The sequence below is a fragment of the Panthera pardus genome, unplaced genomic scaffold, assembly GCF_024362965.1.
Source record: "Panthera pardus isolate Hobbes unplaced genomic scaffold, ASM2436296v1 HiC_scaffold_8, whole genome shotgun sequence".
In the NCBI taxonomy this organism is placed as follows: Eukaryota; Metazoa; Chordata; class Mammalia; order Carnivora; family Felidae; genus Panthera; species Panthera pardus.
The window spans coordinates 124,584,388-124,606,501 of NW_026527013.1; the positions used below are offsets into that span (position 1 = coordinate 124,584,388).

At 37.2% G+C, this 22,114-nt stretch overlaps 1 long non-coding RNA gene across 1 annotated transcript in view; it reads left to right on the forward strand.

The window, feature by feature from the left end:
* Positions 1 to 17,419, forward strand: part of LOC109263954 (uncharacterized) — an 80,815-nt gene extending 63,396 nt beyond the window's left edge. The window contains exon 9 of the long non-coding RNA XR_002078506.2: positions 16,187 to 17,419. This is a non-coding gene — a long non-coding RNA (uncharacterized LOC109263954). The remainder of the gene's footprint in view (positions 1 to 16,186) is intronic.
* The last annotated feature ends 4,695 nt before the right edge of the window (positions 17,420 to 22,114 follow it).

Below are 22,114 nucleotides of genomic sequence, written 5' to 3' on the forward strand. Positions count from 1 at the left end.
TGAATATTAATACACACTGGCAAATATCTGGAAGAATACTTCCACATTGAAACTATTAGGATCTTTGAGAGTTGAAGTTCTGGTTAGAATATTATTTCCTTTTGCTTATACATCTGTATTTCTTGATTTTTTTTCTAAACAAATATGCAATAATCTGAAAACAATCTTATTTTGATTTCAGTTGCTTACATTTAAATGGATTAACATTTTAAGTTTTATTCCAGTTTATAGGATTAGATTTTGCTTTTGACATTTTGATAAATCACATTTAATTAATCTCTGAATCCAAGGGAGGGTTTTTATCTAAGGGCTATTTTTTTTTGTTTAACAGTAGAGTCATTATGGTAATGAGAAGTGGTAACTCGTGATGAAATCATCTATTTTATAGCCCTATCTTTAAGTCATGGTTGATGTATCCTCACCACTTTCAAGTGAAATAGACACAGACCATCAACTGCCCATGGGTTTGGGGTGACTTGACTCCTATGGAGTTTTCTGGTAAGCCCGGTGCTGGCCTCTTGACTTCCTCACAGGACAGGCACCCAGTTTTCTGATTGCAACAAGTTCCTTTTTTTGGATTTCTTTTCTTTCTTTTTTTTTTTTTTTTTAATCTATTTCTCTATCTGTGGAGGCATCTTTTGAAGAATATTTTTTGAAGGTAAATCCCTGCATATGGCTAAGACTATCCTGTCGTCTTCACGTAAGAAAAAGAAACTTAGTTATGTAAATACTTCTTCAGACACAACCTTTCTCCTTCAAAGTTCTGTAGCCGCTGTAGTATTGTCTTCCAGTGAGGTTGGCTCTGTTTTTAGAAAACCTGTAATTTCTGCCCGGAAGCTCCTAAGAGTTTTTAAAATTACTCCCTTTAAAAAAAATTTTTTTATGTTTGTTCATTTTTGAAAGACAGAGAGAGACAGAAAACAAGCAGGGGCGGGGCAGAGAGAGAGGGGGACACAGAATCTGAAGCAGGCTCCAGGCTCTGAGCTGTCAGCACAGAGCCTGATGGCAGGGCTCGAACTCTCAAACCGTGAGATCATGACCTGAGCTGAAGTTGGATGCTCAACCGACTGAGCCACCCAGGCGCCTCTAAAATTACTCTATTTTATTCAAATACTCGGCTAGTATATATTTAGGCATGCATCTATTTTCTTCAGTTTAGTCTGGTACATGCTTAATACTTTCTGTTTGCATATAACAGAATTGGATTTTTGGCGGGGGGAGGTTCTTTTTCTTGACGAATTTTGTCCAATTATGTGCTTATTGCTTCTTTTGCAATGTCCTGGTTAGATCCTGAATTAACACCTATAAGTCTGTATCGAATCTGTGTTTTTTGTTGCCTGCTGTTACTTTCATTGGTTTTGTCTTCCACTTGGGATCTTACCACTTTCCTTGCTTTGTCCTTTCTGCATTCTTAGAGAACAGTTCCGGCTGTCTTCTGTTTCAACGATTACCTTGTCCTCAGTATCAATTCTACCCTCTACTAGCTGTAATGGTGCTTTTACGGCTTCCTGCTACATATTTACTTCTCTGCCATTAATTCTTTATAGGATCCAGCTCATTTTTTCTATATACTTCATTGCATTTTAATCTTAGTGTGTGGCTTTTTAACCTCTCTTTTCATATGACTGTGCTTTCACCGAAGTCAAGGTTTTTCGATAATATTGAGGAAGTGAAACTTTCCCCCATTCCCATTCTGGTTCCAGTGAGGAATCACATGAGGGATTTTCTCTTAAGTCTCTAGAATGAATTCTGCTTTTTCCTTTTACTGCTTTTGGTTTGTTTGTTTTTTGTTTGTTTGCTGGTAAGCTCCATTTTTCTGTGGTTAATTTACTCATGCTTGTCTATGAGGCTTATCCCCTCTTGGAGCTTCCTGCAGAGAGGGTAATTGTTCTTAGCCCTAGCATCTGTTTGCTTATGTGCTACTTGCATACTGCCCTTGGTTCTACTGCTGGATGGAAGACTGATGGCCCAGTTTCTAGTCTAATTCCTGATATCCAGCTGTCTTTGTGTTTTATAGTAGTTCTAAAATGAGGTGAAAAATTCTTCTAGACCACAGATTATAAATAGTTACACCATAGGCTACAGAGATGTGTTATTGGATTAGCACAGTATTTTCGGTTTGTTCTATTTAAAAATATTTGACATCTTTTAAACTTGTTTTATTGTGGTATAGCTTGCGCAAAGGGTGCACACCTTAAGGGCACAATTTTTTGGATTTTGACATTTAGGTATACCAGCTTCATCACTACCCAGACTTCTCTCCTTGGCAGGAAACTTTGATCTGACATTTTTCTTTGTCAGTTTTTTGCCTGATCTTGAACTTCATGAAATTGGACTCATATAGCATGTCCACTTTTGTGTCTGGCTCCTTTAATTCATCATTACGACTGGGAGATTCACCCATGTCGGAACATATAAAAATAGTGTGTTCTTTTTATTTTATTGTTGTGTAATATTTTGTATGGATATATCACAATTTATTTATCTCTCCTACTGCTGATAGGCATTTAGATTGTTTCCAAATGGTGCCCTTATGAAAAAAGATGCTATGAACATTCTTATACACGTCTCTTGTTTGATTTACCTCTCATTTCTTTTAAGTATAGACTTGGGGGAATTGCTGGATTGAGAGTAGGTAAGCACAGTAAATTATTTTTTAATACAACTTACTATTTTGAGATAATTATAGATCCAGATGCATTTGTAAGAAGTAATAGAGAGAAATCCTAAATACACTTTTACCCAGATTCCCCCAATGGTAACACATTCCAAAAGTATAATACCACAACAGGGATATCGTCACTGACACAGTCAAGATATAGAAAATTTCTGTCACTGCAACGATTCCTCGTGTTGCCCTTTGTAACTACAGCAACTTCCCTTCCTAACCTCCCAGAACTATTAATCTGCATTGCTATAATTTTGTGACTTTGAGAATATTATATTAAAGGGTATATAACCTATTAGGACTGGCATGTTTTAATCAGCATAATTCTCCAGAGATTCATCCAAGTGGTTGTGCTTATGAATAATTTGTCCCTTTTTTATTGCTGAGAAGTACTCCTTGGTATGGAAGTCCCGTAGTTCATTAACCATTCACTCATTGAAGGACATCTGGGTTGTTTCCAATTTCTGGCTATTATCAATAAAGCTGTTATGAACATTTGTATACAGGTTTTTGGGTGAACATAAGATTTATTTCTCCGGGATAAATGCCCAGTAGTACAATCACGGGGTCATATGGTACTTGCATGTTTAGTTTACGAAGAAACTGCCAAACTATTTTCCATAGTAGTCGTGTCATTTTACATTCTCATCAGCAATGCATGAGTGATCTAATTTCTGCACATCCTTGCCAGCATTTGATGCTGTCATTATTTTTTATTTGATCTATTCTGGTAGACGTTCAGCAATATCTCATTGTGGTTTTAATGTGAATTTCCCTAATGGCTAATGACATTGAACATCTTTTCATGGGCTTCTGTGCCATCTGCACATCCTCTTCATTGAGATGTCCTTTCACGTCTTTTGCCCATTTTCTTTTTTTAAATTTTTTTTTTAATGTTTATTTATTTTTGAGACAGAGAGAGACAGAGCATGAACGGGGGAGGGGCAGAGAGAGAGGGAGACACAGAATTGGAAATAGGCTCCAGGCTCTGAGCCATCTGCCCAGAGCCCGACGCGGGGCTCAAACTCATGGACCGCGAGATCGTGACCTGAGCCGAAGTCACGCTTAACCGACTGAGCCACCCAGGCGCCCCCTTTTGCCCATTTTCTAATGGGACTGTTTTTCATATTGTTGCTGTTGTTTGAGAATTCTAAATACTAGTCCTTTCTCATATATATGGCTTGCAGATATTTTATCCCGCTCTGTGACTTATCTTTTTATCCTCTCAGCAGGGAACTTCACAGAGCGAAAGTTGTTAATATTAATAAAGCCTAATTTACGGATTTTCCCCTGATGGATCATGCTTTTGGTGTCAAGTCAAATAATTATTTGCCTAGCCCTAGGTCATGATGAAAAATTTTATCCTATTTGTAAATAAAAATTTTACATTTTACGCTTAAATCAGTGATTCATTTTGAGTTAATTTTTGTATTAGGTGTGAGCTGTAGATAGAACCTAAATTTGTCACCTAAGGATGTCCCAACAGCTCCGTAATATTTATTTAGAAATTATCATTCCTTGGCTAGCCTTAACAACACAAGAAACAACAGGTGTTGATGAGGATGCAGAGAAAGGGGAACCCTCTTGCACTATTGGTGGGAATGCAAACTGGTGCAGCCTCTCTGGAGAACAGTATGGAGGTTCCTCAGGACACTAAAAATAGAACTACCCTACAATCCAGCAATTGGGCTATTATGTATTTACCAAAAGGATACAAAAATACAGATTCAGAGGGGCACACGCACCCCAATGTTTATAGCAGCATTATCAACAATAGCCAAACTAGGGAGAGAGCCCAAATGTCCATTGAATGATGAATAGATAAAGGAGATGTGGTATATGTACACAATGGAATATTACTCAAGCATCAAAAAGAATAAAATCTTACATTTGCAATGACATGGATGGAGCTAGAATGTATTGTGCTGAGTGAAATAAGTCAGGCAGAGAAAGACAAACAGCATATGATCTCCCTCATATGTGCAATTGAAAAAACAAAACAGATGAACATATGATAAAGGGCAGAATCAAGAGAAGGGAAACAAACCACAAGAGGCTCTTAATGATAGAGAACAAGCAATGGGTTGACAGAGGGAGATGGGTGGGAGATGGTCTAAATGGGTGATGAGCTCTAAGGAGAGCACTTGTGATGAGCACTGGGTATTGCATGGAAGTGATGAATCACTAAATTCTACTCCTGAAACCGAACCAATATTGCACTGTATGCTAACTGACTACAATTTCAAAAATAAAATAAATAAACTGAAACCTTGAAAAAAATAAAATAAATAAAAATAACAATGATCATTCCTCCACTGAACTGCTGTTGCAACTTTGTCAAAAGCCTATTGAAAATATTTTCTAAGTTTTCTATTCTATTGTGCTCACCTATGTGTCCATTCTTTTGTCAACATCGTGCTGTCTTGATTATTCCAGCTATAGCAGGTCTTGAATTAGGTAGACCAATTCCTCTTCTGTTCTTTTTCAAAAATTGTTAAGCTATTCTACTCCTTTGGTCATTCTATATAAATTTTAGAATAATACTGTCCATATCTACAAAAAGACTTGTTGGGATTTGGATACGAATGACATTAAACCTATGTATCACTTAGAGGGAAATTGGCATCTTTGCTACATTGAGTCTTCTAACCATGGCCATTTCCATTTCTCCATTTATTTAGCTTTTTTAAAAAATTCTTTCACTAACATTTTATAAATTTTAGTATGTAAATCCTGTACATGCTTTATTAGATTTACACTAAGTATTTCTTTTTTTTAGATATCATAGTGAATAGTATTATATTTTTAATTTCAATGTCCAACACACTTGTTTGTTTCTCTCTCCCTTTTTCTTAAATGTTTATTTACTTATTTTGAGAGACAGAGAGAGCACAGGGGAGGGGCAAAGAGAGAGGGATAGAGAGAGAATCCCAAGCAGGCCCACAATCATGGAGCCCTATGTGGGGCTTGATCCCATGACTGTGGGATCATGACCTGAGCCAGAATCAAGACTTGGACACTCAACCGACTAAGTCGCCCAGGTGCCCCTGTTTTTCCTTTCCCTTTTTCCCCGGTTTATTGAAACATAATTGACAAATGCCACTATATTAGTTTAAGATGTACAACATCTTGATTTGATATATGTATATATTGTTAAGTGATTACCACAATAAAGTTAGTTAACATCCATCACTTCACATAGTTATGACTTTTTTTATTGTGATGAGAACTTCTAAGATCTGCTCTCTTAGTAACTTTCCAAACATAGAATATTGTGTGGATAATTATAGTCATTATGCTATACATTATATCCCCAGAACTTATTTATCTTATAAATGGAAGTTTGTACCTTTTGACCACCTTTACCTGTTTCCCCCATCCCTTACCCCCTTACCCTTGGCAACCACCAATCTGATCTCTGTTACTATGAGGGTTTTTTTTTTTCACTTCTACATATAAGTGAGATTACGCAGTATTTGTCTTTTTCTGCCTGACTTATTTCACTTAACATAATGCCCTCGAGGTCCCTCCACGTTGGTGCAAGTGGCAGGATTTTCTTCTTTTCTATGTGACTGAATATACATATACACACATATATGCCACATTTTCTTTAGCCATTCATCTGTCAATAGACACTTAAGTTGTTTACATGTTTTGATTATTGTAAATAATGCTGTAGTGAATGTGGAGGTGCAGAAATCTCTCTGAGATAGCAATTTCATTACCTTTGGATATATACCCAGAAGTGGTATTACTGGATCATATGGAAGTTCTACTTTTCAGTTTTCGAGGAACGTCTATACTGTTTCTTATAGTGGCTGCACCAATTGACATTCCCATCAATAGTGCACAAGGGTTCCCTTTTCTCCACATCCCTGACTTGTTATTTTTTATCTTTTTTGATAATAGCCATTCAAACAGATGTGAGGTGATGTCTTTGCATTTCCTTGCTTGATGATTAGTGATGTTGAACAGCTTTTCATGTGCCTATTGGCCATTTGTATGCTTTTTTGGAAAATGAAATTTTCAAGTTTATTTATTTTGACACGGAGAGAGAGAGAGAGAGAGAATAAGAGAAAATCCCAAGCAGGCTCCCAGTTGTTAGCGTGGAGTGGTCACAGGGCTCAATCCCATGAACCATGAGATCATGACCTGAACCAAAATTAATAGTTGGGCGCTCAACTGACAGTCACCCAGGAACTCCTCTTCTGCTCATTTTAAACTGGATTGCTGCTTCTTCTTCTTCTTCTTCTTCTTCTTCTTCTTCTTCTTCTTTTTTGTTTTTGGATTGCTTATTATTCTTATTGTTTGCTATTGAGTTGCATGAGTTCTTCACACATTTTGGATATTAACCCCTTGTAAGATATATGATTTGCAAATATTTTCTCCCATTTGCCATGCTGACTTTTCATTTTGTTGGTGGTTTCCTTTGCTGTGCAAAACCTTTTTAATTTGATGTATACTACCATGTGTTTATTTTTGTATTTGTTGCCTGCTTTTGTTGTCAAATGTTAAAAAAAAAAAAAAAGTCATTGCCAAGACCAATGTCAAGGAGCTTACCCTCTATGTTTTCTTCCAAGAGTTTATGGTTTCAGGCTTTACATTCAAGTCTTTAATCCATTTTGAGTTTATTTTGTGTATGGTATAATATAGGAGTTCAGTTTCATTGTTTTGCACCTGACTGTCCAGTTTTTCCACTGTCCCTTTTCCATTGTACATTCTTGACTCCTTTGTCATAATTTAACTGACCATACAGGTGTGAGTTTATTTCTGGACTCTATTTTGTTCCATTGATCTATGTATCTGTTCTTATGCCAATAACATACTGTTTTGATTGCTAGAGTTTTGTAATATAGTTTGAAATCAATAAGTAAGATGACCCCAGCCTAGTTGTTCTTTTTCAAGATTGCTTTGGCTTTTTTATTTCATTTGTGGTTCCATACAAATTTTAGGATTGTTTGTTCCATTTCTGTGAAAAATGACATAGGAATAGCAATGAATCTGTAAATTGCTTTGGGTAATATGGACATTTTTACAATATTAGTTCTTCTGATCCATGAGCATGGAGCATCTTTCCATTTCTTTGTGTCTTCATCAATTTCTTTCATCAATGTCTTTTGGTGTGTCTTACAGCACATTTGTTTTTAAAAATTGAATTTGTGTTGGGGCACCTGGGTGGCTCAGTGGGTTAAGCGTTTGACTTCAGCTCAGGTCATCGTCTCACTGTGAATTTGAGCCCCACATCAGGGTCTGCTGTCAGTGCAGAACCCATTTCATATCCTCTGTCCCCCTCTCTCTCTGCCCCACTCCCACTCACGCACCTGTGCCAGCTCTCTCTCTCTCTCTCTCTCTCTCTCTCTCTCTCAGTCAAAATAAATCAACATTAAAAAAAATTGAACTTGTGTTTATGGTCTTATATGATCTAGTTTGCCACACTTCTCATCACTTCCCACCTAGGCCATGAGGATGTTTTTCCTACATTAATTGTATGAATCTCTGATAATTTCAACAGAAAAAATTCCTGAAAAATCTAAAATCCCAGAATAGCCCTAGTAGCAGATTTTTTTCTGTTTCTTCCACCACCTACTTCACTTTAACTTGAGAGAATATAATCTCCGGGATTTAGCCCATGAACTTCAGATAATAGAATTAGTATTCAATTTAAGCCTCACTTTTATTTTTAGAGTTTTCTTTCATTTGTCAGCAAAAACTGTGTGAAGGGGTCAGGTGTGTGCATAGATTTTCTTATGCATATGAGTGTCTAGTTATTCCAGCAATGGTTGTTAAACAACTGTCTTTCCTTCATTGTATTGCTTTTGCTCCTTTGTCAAAGATCAGTTGACTATATTTATGTGGGTCTATTTCTGGGCTTTCTATTTTGTTCCATTGATATATTTGCCTATTCTTTTGCAGTGCCACCATGTCTTGGTTTCTACAGCTTTTCAGTAAGTTTTGAAGATACATAGTGTTTGTTCTGACTGTTCTTCTTCAATATTCTGTTGACTATTCTAGGTTTTGTCTTTTTATACATACTTTGGAACAAATTTGTCAATTTCCACAAAATAATTTACTGGAATTTTTATTGGGATTGCTTTGAAACTGTAGATCCATTTGGGATGAGCTGATATCTTGACAATATTGAGTTTTCCTATCCGTGACCATGGGCTATTTCTCTAGCTTTTAAGTTCTTTGATATCTTTCATCATAGTTTTGTAGTTTTCCTTATATAATATATATTTTGTTAGATTTATATTTGAGTCTTTCTCTCGCTCTCTTTTATTTTTCTTTTCTTTTTTTTTTTTGGTGCTATAATAAGTGGTATCATGTTTCTAATGTCAAATTCCATTTGTTCTTTGCTGGCATATGGGAAGAAAATTAACTTATTATATTAATCTTTTATCCTTCTAGTTTGCTATACCTGAGAACTAGTTCCAGGAGTTTTTTGTTGATTTTTTGGGGTTTTCCATATGACAACAGTGTCATTTGTGAAAAAAGTTTTATTTCTTCCTTCTCAACTGTATACCTTTTATTTCCTTTTCTTGTCATATTGTATTAGCTAGGACTTCTAGTAGTGTTTAAAATCAGGATGAGAGGAGATATCCTTGCCTTGTTCTTGAGTTGAGTGGAAAAGCTTTCAGTTTCTCATCATTAAGTATGATATTAGGTTTCTTATAGATATTCTTTATCAAGGTGAAGAAGTTCCTCTCTATTCGTAATTTACAGAGTTTTTTTTTAATCATGAATTAATGTTGATTTTGTCAAATGCTTTTCTGCATCTGTTGATATGATCATGTAATTTGTCTTCCTGAGGTAGTGGATTACATTAATTGATTTTTGAATATTGAACCAGTCTTGCATACTTAGAATGAATGCCATTTAGTTGTGGTGTACAATTCTCTTCACCATTGTTGGATCTAATCTTATTAAGGATTTTTGCATCTATTTCATGAGAGATATTATTGTGTAGTTTTATTTTCCTGTAATGTCTTTGTCTAGTTTTGGTATTAGGGTGATGCTGGCCTCAAAGAAGGACTCTTTAGAGTACTCTCTTAAGAAGTACTCTCCCTGCTTCTATCTTCATGTAGAGATCATAGATAATTAGTATAATTTCTTCCTTAAATGTCTAGTAGAATCAACCAGTGGTGTTTTCTGTTTTGGAAAGTAATTAATTATGGATTCAATTTCTTTAATAGATGTAGATTTATTCAGATTATATGATTCTTGTGTGAGTTTTAGCAGATTGTGTCTTTCAAGTATTTGGTCCATTTCATCTAGATTAATAAATTCACGGGCATAGAGTTGTTAAGAGTATTCCTTGATTGTCTTTTTAAAGTCTACAGGATATGTAGTAATATTACCTATTTCATTTCTGATTTTATTGATCTGGGTTTTATCTCTTTTTTCTTCTTATTTAGCCTTGCTAGAGACTTCTCAATTTTACTGATCTTTTTCAAAGAATCAACTTTTGGTTTCCTATTTTTAATGCCATTGGTGGTGGTTTGAATTTTTATTACTTATTTTCTTCTGCTTACTTTGGAGTTAATTTGATCTACTTTTTCTAATTTCTTAAGGTTGAACTTTATATGGTTGATTTTTTTATCTTTCTTCTTTTCTAATATACATATTCAACACTATAAATTTCCCTTTATTAATTATTTTTATTATATCCCATAAAGTTTGATAAGTTGTTTTAATTTTTGTTTAGCTCAAAATGTTTTAAATTTTCTCTTGAGATTTCTTCTTTACCCAATGTGTTATTTATAAATGTGTTATTTAATATCCAAGTAGTTCGGGATTTTCCAGTTATCTTTCTGATATTGATTTCTACTTTAAGTCCATTGTGGTCTAAGAGCAGACACTGTGTAATTTCTATCTTTTAAAATTTGTTAAAATGTGTGTTATGGCTCAGAATGTGATCTATCTTCGTAAATGTGAGCTTAGAGAAGAATATGCATTCAGCTATTGTTGGATGAAGTAGTCTCTAGATGTCAATTATATCTACTTGATTGAAGATGTTGTTAAGTTTACTGATTTTCTGCTTCTTGGGCCTGTCCATTTCCAATAGAAGGACATGAAATCTTCAACTGTAGTAGTGCGTTCATCTATTTGTCCTTGAAGTTTTATCAGCTTTTGGCTCACATATTTTGACATTGTTGTTAAACACATGTATGTTAAGGATTTTCATGTGTTTTTATTTCTTATCACTTTCTTATTTTCTGGTGGTTGTTTTGTTGAAAGCATCTTCAGTGTTTATGATCAATTCTCATTTAAACCTCTTTGTCCTTTCCATGCTGTTGGAGCATTTGTTTGTTTGTTTGTTTGTTTTTGTCTTCTCCTTCATTGATTTGATTCCTATAATACCCATTTTGCTCCTCGCTGTCTCCAACCAATGGGTTCACTTACTAGATGGGGATATTGGGCTCTTGATACTCAGAATAGGAAGCTTTATTTCTATGCCATCAAGTCTTCTTGGCAAGCATCTGTCCCTGTGTTGAAGTCTCTTCTGGTCATGGTTCCCTGGTAGTATACCTGCCTAGGGCAGGGGTCCTCCTTGAGACCCCTCTTCTTTGATTAGTCCAATCTGCCAGTTTTTAGAGATAAGAAGTCAGTGATGTGTTCCATTCATAAGAGTTCAGGTTTGCCTCTCTCCTGAAGCCCCTGTTCCCCTGGGTCAGACCATGTTTCTGAAGATGTTTTCAGGACCTTCCCTTTTAATTCCTCTTCTGTGTCTCATTATGTCCTTGTCTCAAGTTGATATGCATATCAATGCTTAATTAGTGTTATTACATCTTTTAATAATTATAGAAAATGCTGTCTTTATTTTCTTAAATCACTGTTGAAATGCAGAATTATGCTCTTGCTAGAGAAGTTTTTTCCCCTCCATTTTAATTATTATTTTTTAATGTAAGGGATTGTGTAAAATTTCCTGATTTGCCTGATTTTTATGGTTGTACTTCATTCTGGAATGATATCATAGCTTCCCTCCGGGAAGCATAAGAATTAGAATTTTGGTTGCAGACAATAGAAACCAATTCTAATAATTTAAGCAAAAAAGTAATTTATTGGCAGGATCTTCCATGGTTAATAGAACAGACAAAATCTTGAACAGAGAAAATCAGGCTTAGAAGTTTATGGAAACGAGGGCTACTCTCTGGCTACACACAGACCAGGAATTACCGACAGTCAAATCCTGTGCTGCTGCTAGAATAAATGAATTCTAACTACATCATTTTTCCATCCTTTATCACTCAGCTCAAGATTCAAAGTCCCTGAATGAGAGCCTTAGCCTGGTTTGGGAAGGTCAGGCTAGGAATGGTAATTTACAACCTTACTAATATTGGACACCACAGGGAAAACAAGGTTCCCTAAAAGGAAAACAGTGCAACTACCAGGATGAAAATGAGGGGAGGCAGAGTTGCAAAAACCAGCAAAAGACAAACGAAAGTTGTAACTGGGTATTTCAACTGTAATAGGAAGTAACCATCCTGTATTGCCTTGCTGAACAGCCAGGAGGTAAGAGCCGAGGGCTAACACTACCCTGGCATCTTTCTCTTCTGTCCAGTTATGCAGATAAATAACATTTTCCAACAACTTGGATTTCTTTATCTACAGTTAATGCTACCAGTTGACATATATCTTGCCCTCTATTTTATCTGAGTTCACTTTCTAGTGACCGTTCATACTTGTTTTGGGGTTGTTACATATTCAAGATGGACTCTTTATTATACCCATGTTTGTAATGTAGGATCCACCATCTGATATCAGTGATCAATGAGATCCTCAGATCATTGAATCAGATGTCCAGGGATGGACACAAATTCTTGCAACACCCCTTCTCCTCCCTCAGGACAAATGTCACTTCTTCAGAAAGTCTTCCTCACACCATGGTAACTAAGTAGGTCACCATATCTATCCTCACTCTGTTTAATTTCTTATTAGCCTTTATAATAAGCTGAAATTATTTCGTTTATATGTTTACTTGCTTATCTTTGGGCTCCCTCCATGAAAGCAGATACCATGTCGTTCTCATTCACATTGTATCCCTAGCACTTAGCACAGGGCCCTGCATATGTGAGATGCTTATTTATATATTTATATAAGTATATACATATTGATTATGTATATACATATAATATATATAATATATGTAATTACTCAGCAAGGCAAATACACACACACACACACACACACACACACACACACATGTATGTATATACACACACACACACACACACACACACACACATATATAATTTCACCTTTTCTCCTAGTAAATGAATCTCAGTTTTTAGTTTATGGTCCAAAGCAAAGAATAACAATGCTCTTCACAATCCAATTTCGAAAGTCAGTTGTTAGTTTTTAGGCAAACCATTTTTTTTCAAAGAACTGATGCATAAAACTGTTGGCTGAACTTGAGTTCCTAGTGTGAAATGCAGTTTTTAAAATATTTAAATGTAGTAGACTCTCTCTGTTTTATAATCAAGTATCCAGCACTTTATAACCCTCATTTTTTCTCCTTCCAAATGCCTTGATAATTTGACTTCTCCAAAAAGTAATGAAATAATTTTGACAGATTTTCTAATTGCACTTTGCAGTTATCAAAGTAAAAGCAAAATTCTCTGACATCTTGGAAAGGTGATATGTATTATACACTACCCATTACTTAGAGAAAATAATGATTATGACTTTGGTCCCACCTAATTACTGTCTCAGGATACTCCTATAGATAAGGTAAAAATTGCACACTGGAATTTAAATGGCGTTGTCTGACATTTCAGGAAGCTGACAATATTTTAAAAAATTATAGTGGCAAGGTAATGCACGTAACTGCATTTCCAATTACTCATTTTACTAGAATATATTGCACTCAACATATAAATTAGAAGCCTGGTGGGATGATAAAGAAGCACCACTAAACTGTTTATGTACAAGTGATTTCAGCTGTGGTAATATACTCTCATGTTAAGTAACCCAAAGAGGTGAAAATATAAAATTGTAGAGCAGATTATAAATTAATTCACTTTACAAATGCTATCTTCTCTTGGGGCGCCTGGGTAGCTCAGTTGGTTGAGTGTCCGACTCTTGATTTCGTCCCAGGTCATGATCCTGGGGTCGTAGGATGGAGGCCCCAGGTCATGGTCTGCACTGAGTGTGGAGCCTGCTTGGGATTCTCATTCTCTCTCCCTCTGCCCCACCCCCACTCACGCTCATGCCCTTTCTCTCAATTGCTCTCTCTTTTAAAATAAATATTTCTTGAAAAACAAATGGTACCTTCTATTAAAAACTGATCTGCCTCAAAACTTCCACCTTCTCAACAACTCATTAATATGTATCTAGGTAATAAGTTACTAACTTGCTTGAGAGGAAACTTGTAAATCAGAGAGAAAAAACATATCAACTACATTCTTAAACAAAAGCAATGAAGGGGGCACCTGGGTGGCTCAGTCGGTTAGGTGTCTGACTTCGGCTCAGGTCATGATCTCACGGCTTGTGAGTTCGAGCCCTGGGTCAGGCTCTGTGCTGACAGCTCACAGCCCGGGGCCTGCTTCCAAGTCTGTGCCTCCCTCCCTCTCTGTCCTCCCCCGTTCACACACTGTCTCTCTTTCTCTCTCAAAAATAAACACAAAAAAAATTTAACAAAAACAATGAAAGTCAGGAATTAAAGGTTACCGATTTCTCTAGTCAAGTAACATTATTGGAGACAAGGTGTTATTAGCATCAAAAATCAGATATGGGGATAAGTCATGGGCTGTATATGTCATAGGCACTCTGTGCTGGCATCATATCCAAAATTGTGTAGAAAGTCCACAGTAAGATTTTTGTTTTCTTTTGTTGAGGAAAGGGCAGGCACACCACATCATGTCCCTCTAAGACCCAATTCAGATTTGCTGGAGAAGATTAAAACGGGCAATTCTGACAGAATTGCTTGAACTCTGCTGAATTACACCTACCTTTTAGTGACAAAGAAATTTGGATTTATAGCTATTTCAAACCCATATGGCCTGCATTCTTCTTCTTCTCTCTTCCTTAGCATCTGTTGAAGTTAGAGATCCATCCGTTACTAAGCCTATTTATTTGTTTGTGTGTGTGTGTGTGTGTGTGTGTTTGTTTAGTGATTCTGCAAGTGGATTCCCCTTAAGGGCAAGAATCCAACAAGGATAACACTATCATCCCAGTCATTTAATCCTATTTTATCAGCAATGCCCAATGAAAGAAATTAGACAAGAAAAAAGAAATAGAAAAAAAAAATCTGAAAATAAAGCAAATTTAAGTTGTTCGGGTTTGGGGGCTTTTTTTGTTTTGTTTTGTTTTGATTTTGATTTTGCTGATGGTTTAATGGTTTACTAGGAGTACCTAAGGAAAAAACAAAACAAAAACATTAGTTGATAAGAAAATTTTATAATTTGACTGATTACAAAATAATGCGGAAGATATTGATACTTTTCTACACACCAGCAATAGTCATTACATCTTCCTTACTGCATTATATATATATTCAGTGTAAGTTAGAGTTTGGGACTTTTGGTGAAATTAGGGCCAAGATTTCCATAAAGAGTTGAGGTGAAGACATACAGTCCTGGGGTGGGAAGAGGAGCTTAATTAACATTTAATTAACATTTTCCTCTCGAATTAATAAAATAGTATCTTTCTAAAATTTTTGATATATACACACATGTACATATGATACATACATGTGTATATATTTCCCTACTTACCATTACAGTGATATATAGAACTACATGATGCTTAAATTGAATCCTCAAGGTAGTCCTAGGTCTTCCCATCTTTGCATGCTCAGCCCTTAGCCCAATGCACTGCACATAGTAGGCCATAAATGAATGTTTTGTACTTTAAAATAAATGGAAAATGTTATTGTGAAGATTTTTCTTCCTATGATGCCAAGAAGGAGCTGTAAGCAACCGTTTTGCAGATAGTCCCCTAAGAGCATATAACTGTATCTAATTTTGCATGGTTTGGAAAGAGGCAGACTCCAGAGTAATGGGATAAGCAGCTTTGGACTTCAAACTTTCCTCATACACATGTAGGATCCCACAGGGCTTTTTTTGCTGTGTCTTGTATTGAAGTATACCCTTAATAACTATTCAGGTGCCCTATATTCATCATGAGAAAGTTGTATAACTTTCCAAAAACTTTTCATCTGCAGTCTTTCCCATTTCTGCCAGGATTTTCACAGCAGTGTGGCTTGAAGAGGGCACACATCTTGCATAATTGTTGTCTTTGGGTCCTTTTATTCCCAACTAATTAAGTTAGAATGTCTGTTATATCATTTAGGATCGTATTTGGTTAGAAGCAGCATGAAATGTGAATAATGGCTTTATTTGTCTGATTTAAGAGCAGAAGTCCAAGGGTAAGGCATTCAGGGCTGATACTGTAGCTGAACAATGACATCAATTCAATTTTTTTTTTTCTATCTTCTTGCTCTGCTGTCCTCAGCACATGGTTTTATGCCGATACCACAAGACGATGGATTCACTTCTAGAAATCATTTCATTTCAGGAAAAAATAAAGGGAAGAGGATAAGTTCCTCAGACATCTAATCCACAGGCTTCATCTTAGATCTCATTGGCCAGACATGGAGCATTCATCACCATAAGCCCCTGGCAGGTTGGGGATGTGAGTATTTTCATTTTCACTTTGATTGTAGAGGAAAGCAAGGAATATTGGAATGGCTTTTGGATGGTCAATCTACAGTAACTGTCCTTCCTTTGTTTGGGTCTGATGACATATTTTGCTAAGATTAAAAAAAAAAAAGGATAAAGCTAGAAAAGTAAAGAGTATATGTTTCTTCCGATCTAGTATATAAAAACTAAGAAGTTTAGAATAATTAATGTGTATGAAGACACCAGACAGACTTATCATGGGCCATATGATATGTCAAAATGTAAGACTGCTAAGAGACATAAGCTCAGAAAACTCACAGGACAAACAGCAAACCAGTAAAAGTCCTTCCATTGAATCCCTTGAGCATGTGGTAGTTGTGGAACAGTGTTGGGCAGGAGGCAGAACTAATGGAAGGGGACAAATGAAATTCAGCTTGTAAAGTCATTGTAAAAGTCTCTTTCTCTCTTCAAAATCGGCTTCATTGAAGACCTCACCCAAGAAGAAAGGAGGGGAAGAGAATGAGCTCAGCCTGGCGTAAGCCATTCGTCCTATGAGTCGAGTGCTCTTGTAAAGGCCTCGTGTTTATGAACTCACATAATTCTCAGGACAACTCTTAGGAGACAGACACTATTTTTATCCTCATTTTGCAGACAAGGGACAGGTTTCCACAAGGAAATTAAGAGGCTTGCTTGTGACCTCACAAATGGCAAGAGCTGGGCCTTGCCGGCAGGTGTCCTGGCTCCAGAACCTGTGCTGACAACCACTTACCCTCTACTCCACTGAATCTCCCACTATTCTGTTCGGCAAACAAGAAAGTCCTACTTCACTTTACTCTGTGTCAAGAGGACCCTTCACGACTACAGAATAAAACCTGGTATCTATGACACCTTGAAGGCTAGTAAAATAGCAAAAACAACACTTCTTTCTGTGGTGGCAGGAAGAGGATGCCCAGCCCTTTAATGACATGAGCTGGCGGGCTCTTGGCTGGACATCAAGGAAGTAGACGTCTGTTCACTCCAGCAGTCACCGTGAACATTTCCATTTTTGGAATCCCCCTTTTCTCCTTTATAGAACACAATGATAGGACGCGAGGATATCTCAGGGTTTTGGGGTTTTAAAAGTTGTGGGATTTTGTTATTTGATACCTTCCTGGAGACACGGGGTGGGGCCACACTTCAGTTATTGCAGACAGATACAGAATTTATCCTGTAAACACACGGACGCAACACGTACTCCACATCTCTGACACCACAGCGCATCTCTATCCAAATCCATAGACGGGATATTTAACAAATGCTCGTGCACCATGGAATTTGGTGAGTCCCAGATTTTCCAATTCTAAGGTGTCACTGAACTTTGATAATATTTGGGGGCCTTTTTTTTTTTTTTTAACAAACAGAATTATGCTTTAGGTATACAGTTCTTCGTCTTCTTAAGAAGTGGCTATTATTTGAGAGACTGAGAAAAGATTAGACCCCTTCCTTAGAAACATACACACATACATACATACATTTTTCATAAAATCACCAAATCTCATTCAAGATTTCCAGGTTAGAGACTTCTACTTTGTGTGTTTTTATGATGTTACATATTTTGTTTCTGAGAAGGTATAATTATTTCAGTTTTTTCTCTCCTTTCGAGCAAATTTTCACATTCACCCTATACCCACATGGTTGTAAGTGTAATCACCACAGCACAATACATATGTTGAAAAATATTGTTTTGGGGGCGCCTGGGTGGCTCAGTAGGTTAAGTGCCCGACTTCGGCTCAGGTCATGATCTCACGGTCTGTGAGTTCGAGCCCCACGTCAGGCTCTGTGCTGACAGCTCAGAGCCTGGAGCCTGTTTTAGATTCTTTGTCTCCCTCTCTCTCTGACCCTCCCCTGTTCATGCTCTGTCTCTCTCTGTCTCAGAAATAAATAAACGTTAAAAAAAAATTAAAAAAAAAAGAAAAATATTGTTTTGTTAGGCTATAATCCAAAAAAAAAGAATAATTTAAAAAGGAAACTTTATTGCAATGTTTATTATTCTCAACCGTATTAAAAGAGTTACTTGCCTTACTTGTAGAATTATGGTTTTTACTATTACTTTACTCAGTCTTCTCCCTTCACGTAGCATGCTAGTCTGTCAGTTTCTAATTAATAATTACTTTTGGTTTATTATTTTTCACTATAAAATTAATACTTTTCCACAAATCAAGCTTTAGTACATATATTTTATCCCATGTTTTTAATTTATTCAAAATTCTACTAAATGTTTCCTAAGTGCCTGTCTTATATTCTTATAATATCTGTAGTGTAGTATATAACAGCATTTGTCAATCACAATATCAAGAACCACAGAGCTGAAAAATATAAAACAACAATAAGAAATTGAGTTTATTGTTTGCCTGGTATATTAGTTTGCTGGAGTTACCATTACAAAGCACCACAGACTCAGTGGCTTAAACAACTCTTCTGGAGGGTAGAAGTTTGAGAACAAAGTGTCAGCAGGGTTGGTTTCTTCTGAGACCTCACTCCTTGACTTATAAATGGCCTTCTCTCTGAATCTTTACATGGTTTTCCCTTCTATGCCTTATTTTTTTTTTAATTTTTTATTTTACTTTTGAGAGAGAGAGAGACAGAGCATGAGCAGGGGAGGAGCAGAGAGACTGGGAGACACAGACTCTAAAGCAGGTTCCAGGCTCTGAGCTGTCAGCCCAGAGCCCGACGCGGGGCTCAAACTCACAAACCGTGAGATCATGACCCAAGCCGAAGTCGGACGCTTAACTGACTGAGCCACCCAGGCGTCCCCCTTCTGTGCCTTATTTTAATATAACTCTCTCTTTAAAGAGCCTGTATCCAAAGACGGTCATATCCTGAGGTATTGGGTGTTTAGACATTAGCATATGGGTTTTTTTTGAGGGGAGAGAGGCACATTCAGCCCATACCTGTAGGTAGGGAGACTGTGCCACTCACTAGAATATGTGGTGAGTCTCTGTGACTGAAGTGGAAAGGTAGGATTGTAAAGAGCATCATCCAAGTTGTCAAGGAAAGGATTCTGAGTCTCCTTCAGGAGGGGTCTGCACCGCTCTGGTTCATATAAAATACAGGCACAGCTCCCAAAGGTGAGCTGCGTAGCCCATAGGCTCTCAGGGTCACGTCTCAGACACTTGCACATACATATATATGAGATGTGGCAGATTTTGCTTTTCAACACATTAATATAAGTTTTGCAATTTCCCAATGCTTGACAATCTCTTGCCAAAACAAGCTATCAAGATAACTTGAGCAAAAAAAGGAACCAATCTCATTGTTTCTCTCTACAGTTAAATCATATACAAGACAGGAGAACCACATTAAAGACCAGCTCAGTTTCCCATAGCAACTTCTCTGGGCCCTGATGAATTTTCTTCCTTTTATCCGGATTGTGTAGTTTCAGAACGAAAGCTTATTGCACGTAGCCGTCTTTTCACTTTCCACTCACCAGAACTTTGGGGTGAAGACACTGATAGCCAATTTGAGAGGAAAAAAAATGTTTTGTTCTTATAGGATTTGTCAGTTTTCTTTTGTTTGCTCTAAAGAACTTTAATCCTAATTGAAGACTTCAAATGTCACAGGAAATTCATTTTGCAAGATAGAAAACAAGGGAGTAAAGTAAGGAGCAGATCCTTTCAGGATATCAATTAAGCGTAAGGAATACGGTCTTCAACCTTGAGTCCCACCTGGTCTTTTTCTCATTCCCGAAACTCTGGGGTGAATGTTGTGATGGTGGACGAGAGTGTTGCTGTTACACTTATTTGCAGAATCTTTGAGTCAAAAGTATGACAAATCTTCTAGGAAAATCTTGGTGGTGAGAGATATCCATCTATAGGATAGCAAAGATTGATTTTACTCATTTCCCTATCCCCTGCTGCCTACATAAGGTCAGTCTTATGGACAGTAAGTTATCAACAAATATTTATTTAGTGATTAGATTCCAGACTTATTGAACACACGTGGCCCATAGCAGTAGGTATCAATGATGTTTCCATGTTAAAGGAAAGGAGACGGAGATGCAGAAATATAAGTGTATGGCAGTAGAGGAAAAAGAGTTTTACCCTGCAGTGGATGGCCATATCTGCTAATTAACCAGTTAGCAAGCAGAGCTGGTGAAAGTTTGACATTATTGGTGTCTTAAATGAGTAAGTTCTTTATTTTTCATAGAACATTTTTTAATCAGATAAATTTGCATAGTCACCACCTACGCTTTCCTAATCTGAAATGCAGCTTAAAAGCTCATACTTCTGAATCAAATCCTCTGGCCTTTTATTTCTGTACAAGTACTTGAAACACCCTGAGCAGAGATGCTTGAAAGGTCTTAAAGAGGCCGGCCAGGGTCAACCTGGCTCTGAATTTCAATGTGGGTAACTTGCTTTGCCAAGGGAGTCAGGTGCTTTACAAGTGGGCAACCAAGAAAAGTCTGAGCCCCAGCTCAAAGGTTCACAAGCAAGAATCAAGACCAATTTTCTTAGCTTATCAGGGTCTTGGTGCTGTTAGAGGAAATCCAGGAACAGAGTAAAATAGTAAAGATAAAATCAAGACGGAAATTCACTAAAGATGGGAATCAGATTTCATTTGAGCCCCCAGGCAACTCTTTCTGGAATTACCCTGTTACGTGGACAGATTTTATTTCTTTGTTTTGGCATGTTTTAGCCCTCCACTTCAGATTCTTCCAAATCTGGTTGCCATGAGAACTCATTGACATTTTTTTTTTTTTTTGGCCTGGATTGCGGGGGCGGGGGGCGGGGCAAGGGGGGAGGGGCAGAGAAAAAGAATCCAGCCACAGCCCACCGCAATCCACTCCATCTCATATCCTGAGGGCCCTTGCTCCACTTCTCCAGCCAATTCTGGCACATGAGAAAGGCAACAAATGAGCAAACACTAACCAGAACAACTGCCCCCCAGCGTTCTGCCAGAGCCCTTGAAACTCTTCACTGGAAAGGGAGCTTCAACAGAATTGGAAATCAGTATGTCAGTAACATACCCAGGGCTCCCAGTGTGGGGCAAGGCAGTCTTTAAATATTCAAATGTTTAAATGTTCAATTCCATCTGTTTAAGATGGATCTTGGCCTGGTTGCATTTCAAGTCAGGCTATGAGTAGTGTGAAGCTACCTACTTTTAATCTCTTTAGAGTCACTATTTAGAAAAAGAAATAAGCAGTTTGGGATCATCTGAAAAAAATAAAAATAAAGTTATCTTCCGTCTCTCAAGCAGCCCATGAATTCTCAATGGCAGAGCTGAATATTTCGCTTTTTTGTTTTTTGTGTTTTTTTCCTGGTGGCCTGGAGTTTGCTGTGATGCCACTCAGCAATTGATTTATTTCAGGAAGGCCCAATTTGCAAGTGTGATTCTGAACACTCAGTGTTCGTGTTTGTCCGCATCAGAGCAACCAGTAGGAATGAATTAGTGGGAAATACTTGTCCCTTCTTTTTCATGTTGTTTTATAGCAGAGATTTTTCTCAACCTTCTCATGGAGAACGTTAAAGGTGATGTTTCTAAACCCCCGAGATACCCCGTACTCACTTTTTGCCAGAGTAGGAATGACTTTCCTGATGGGCGAAATTAATGAGACCCTAACATCCATTTGACTGCGCTTGCATGAGGTCTGGTTCTTGACATTGAAAAGACGACAGCCAGCCATCTTTTTCTGGCCCTCTCCATTCTGCTGGGGCCTGAGATTTGAGGACAGACTGTGCTCCTCAGCATAACTAACTAGGTATGTGAACTCTGAGTCTGTGCAGATCTAAGTCTCCCTGCAAGTTTGTGCCAAGTTCTGTATTTGGCATGAATTTAGGAGAACGTA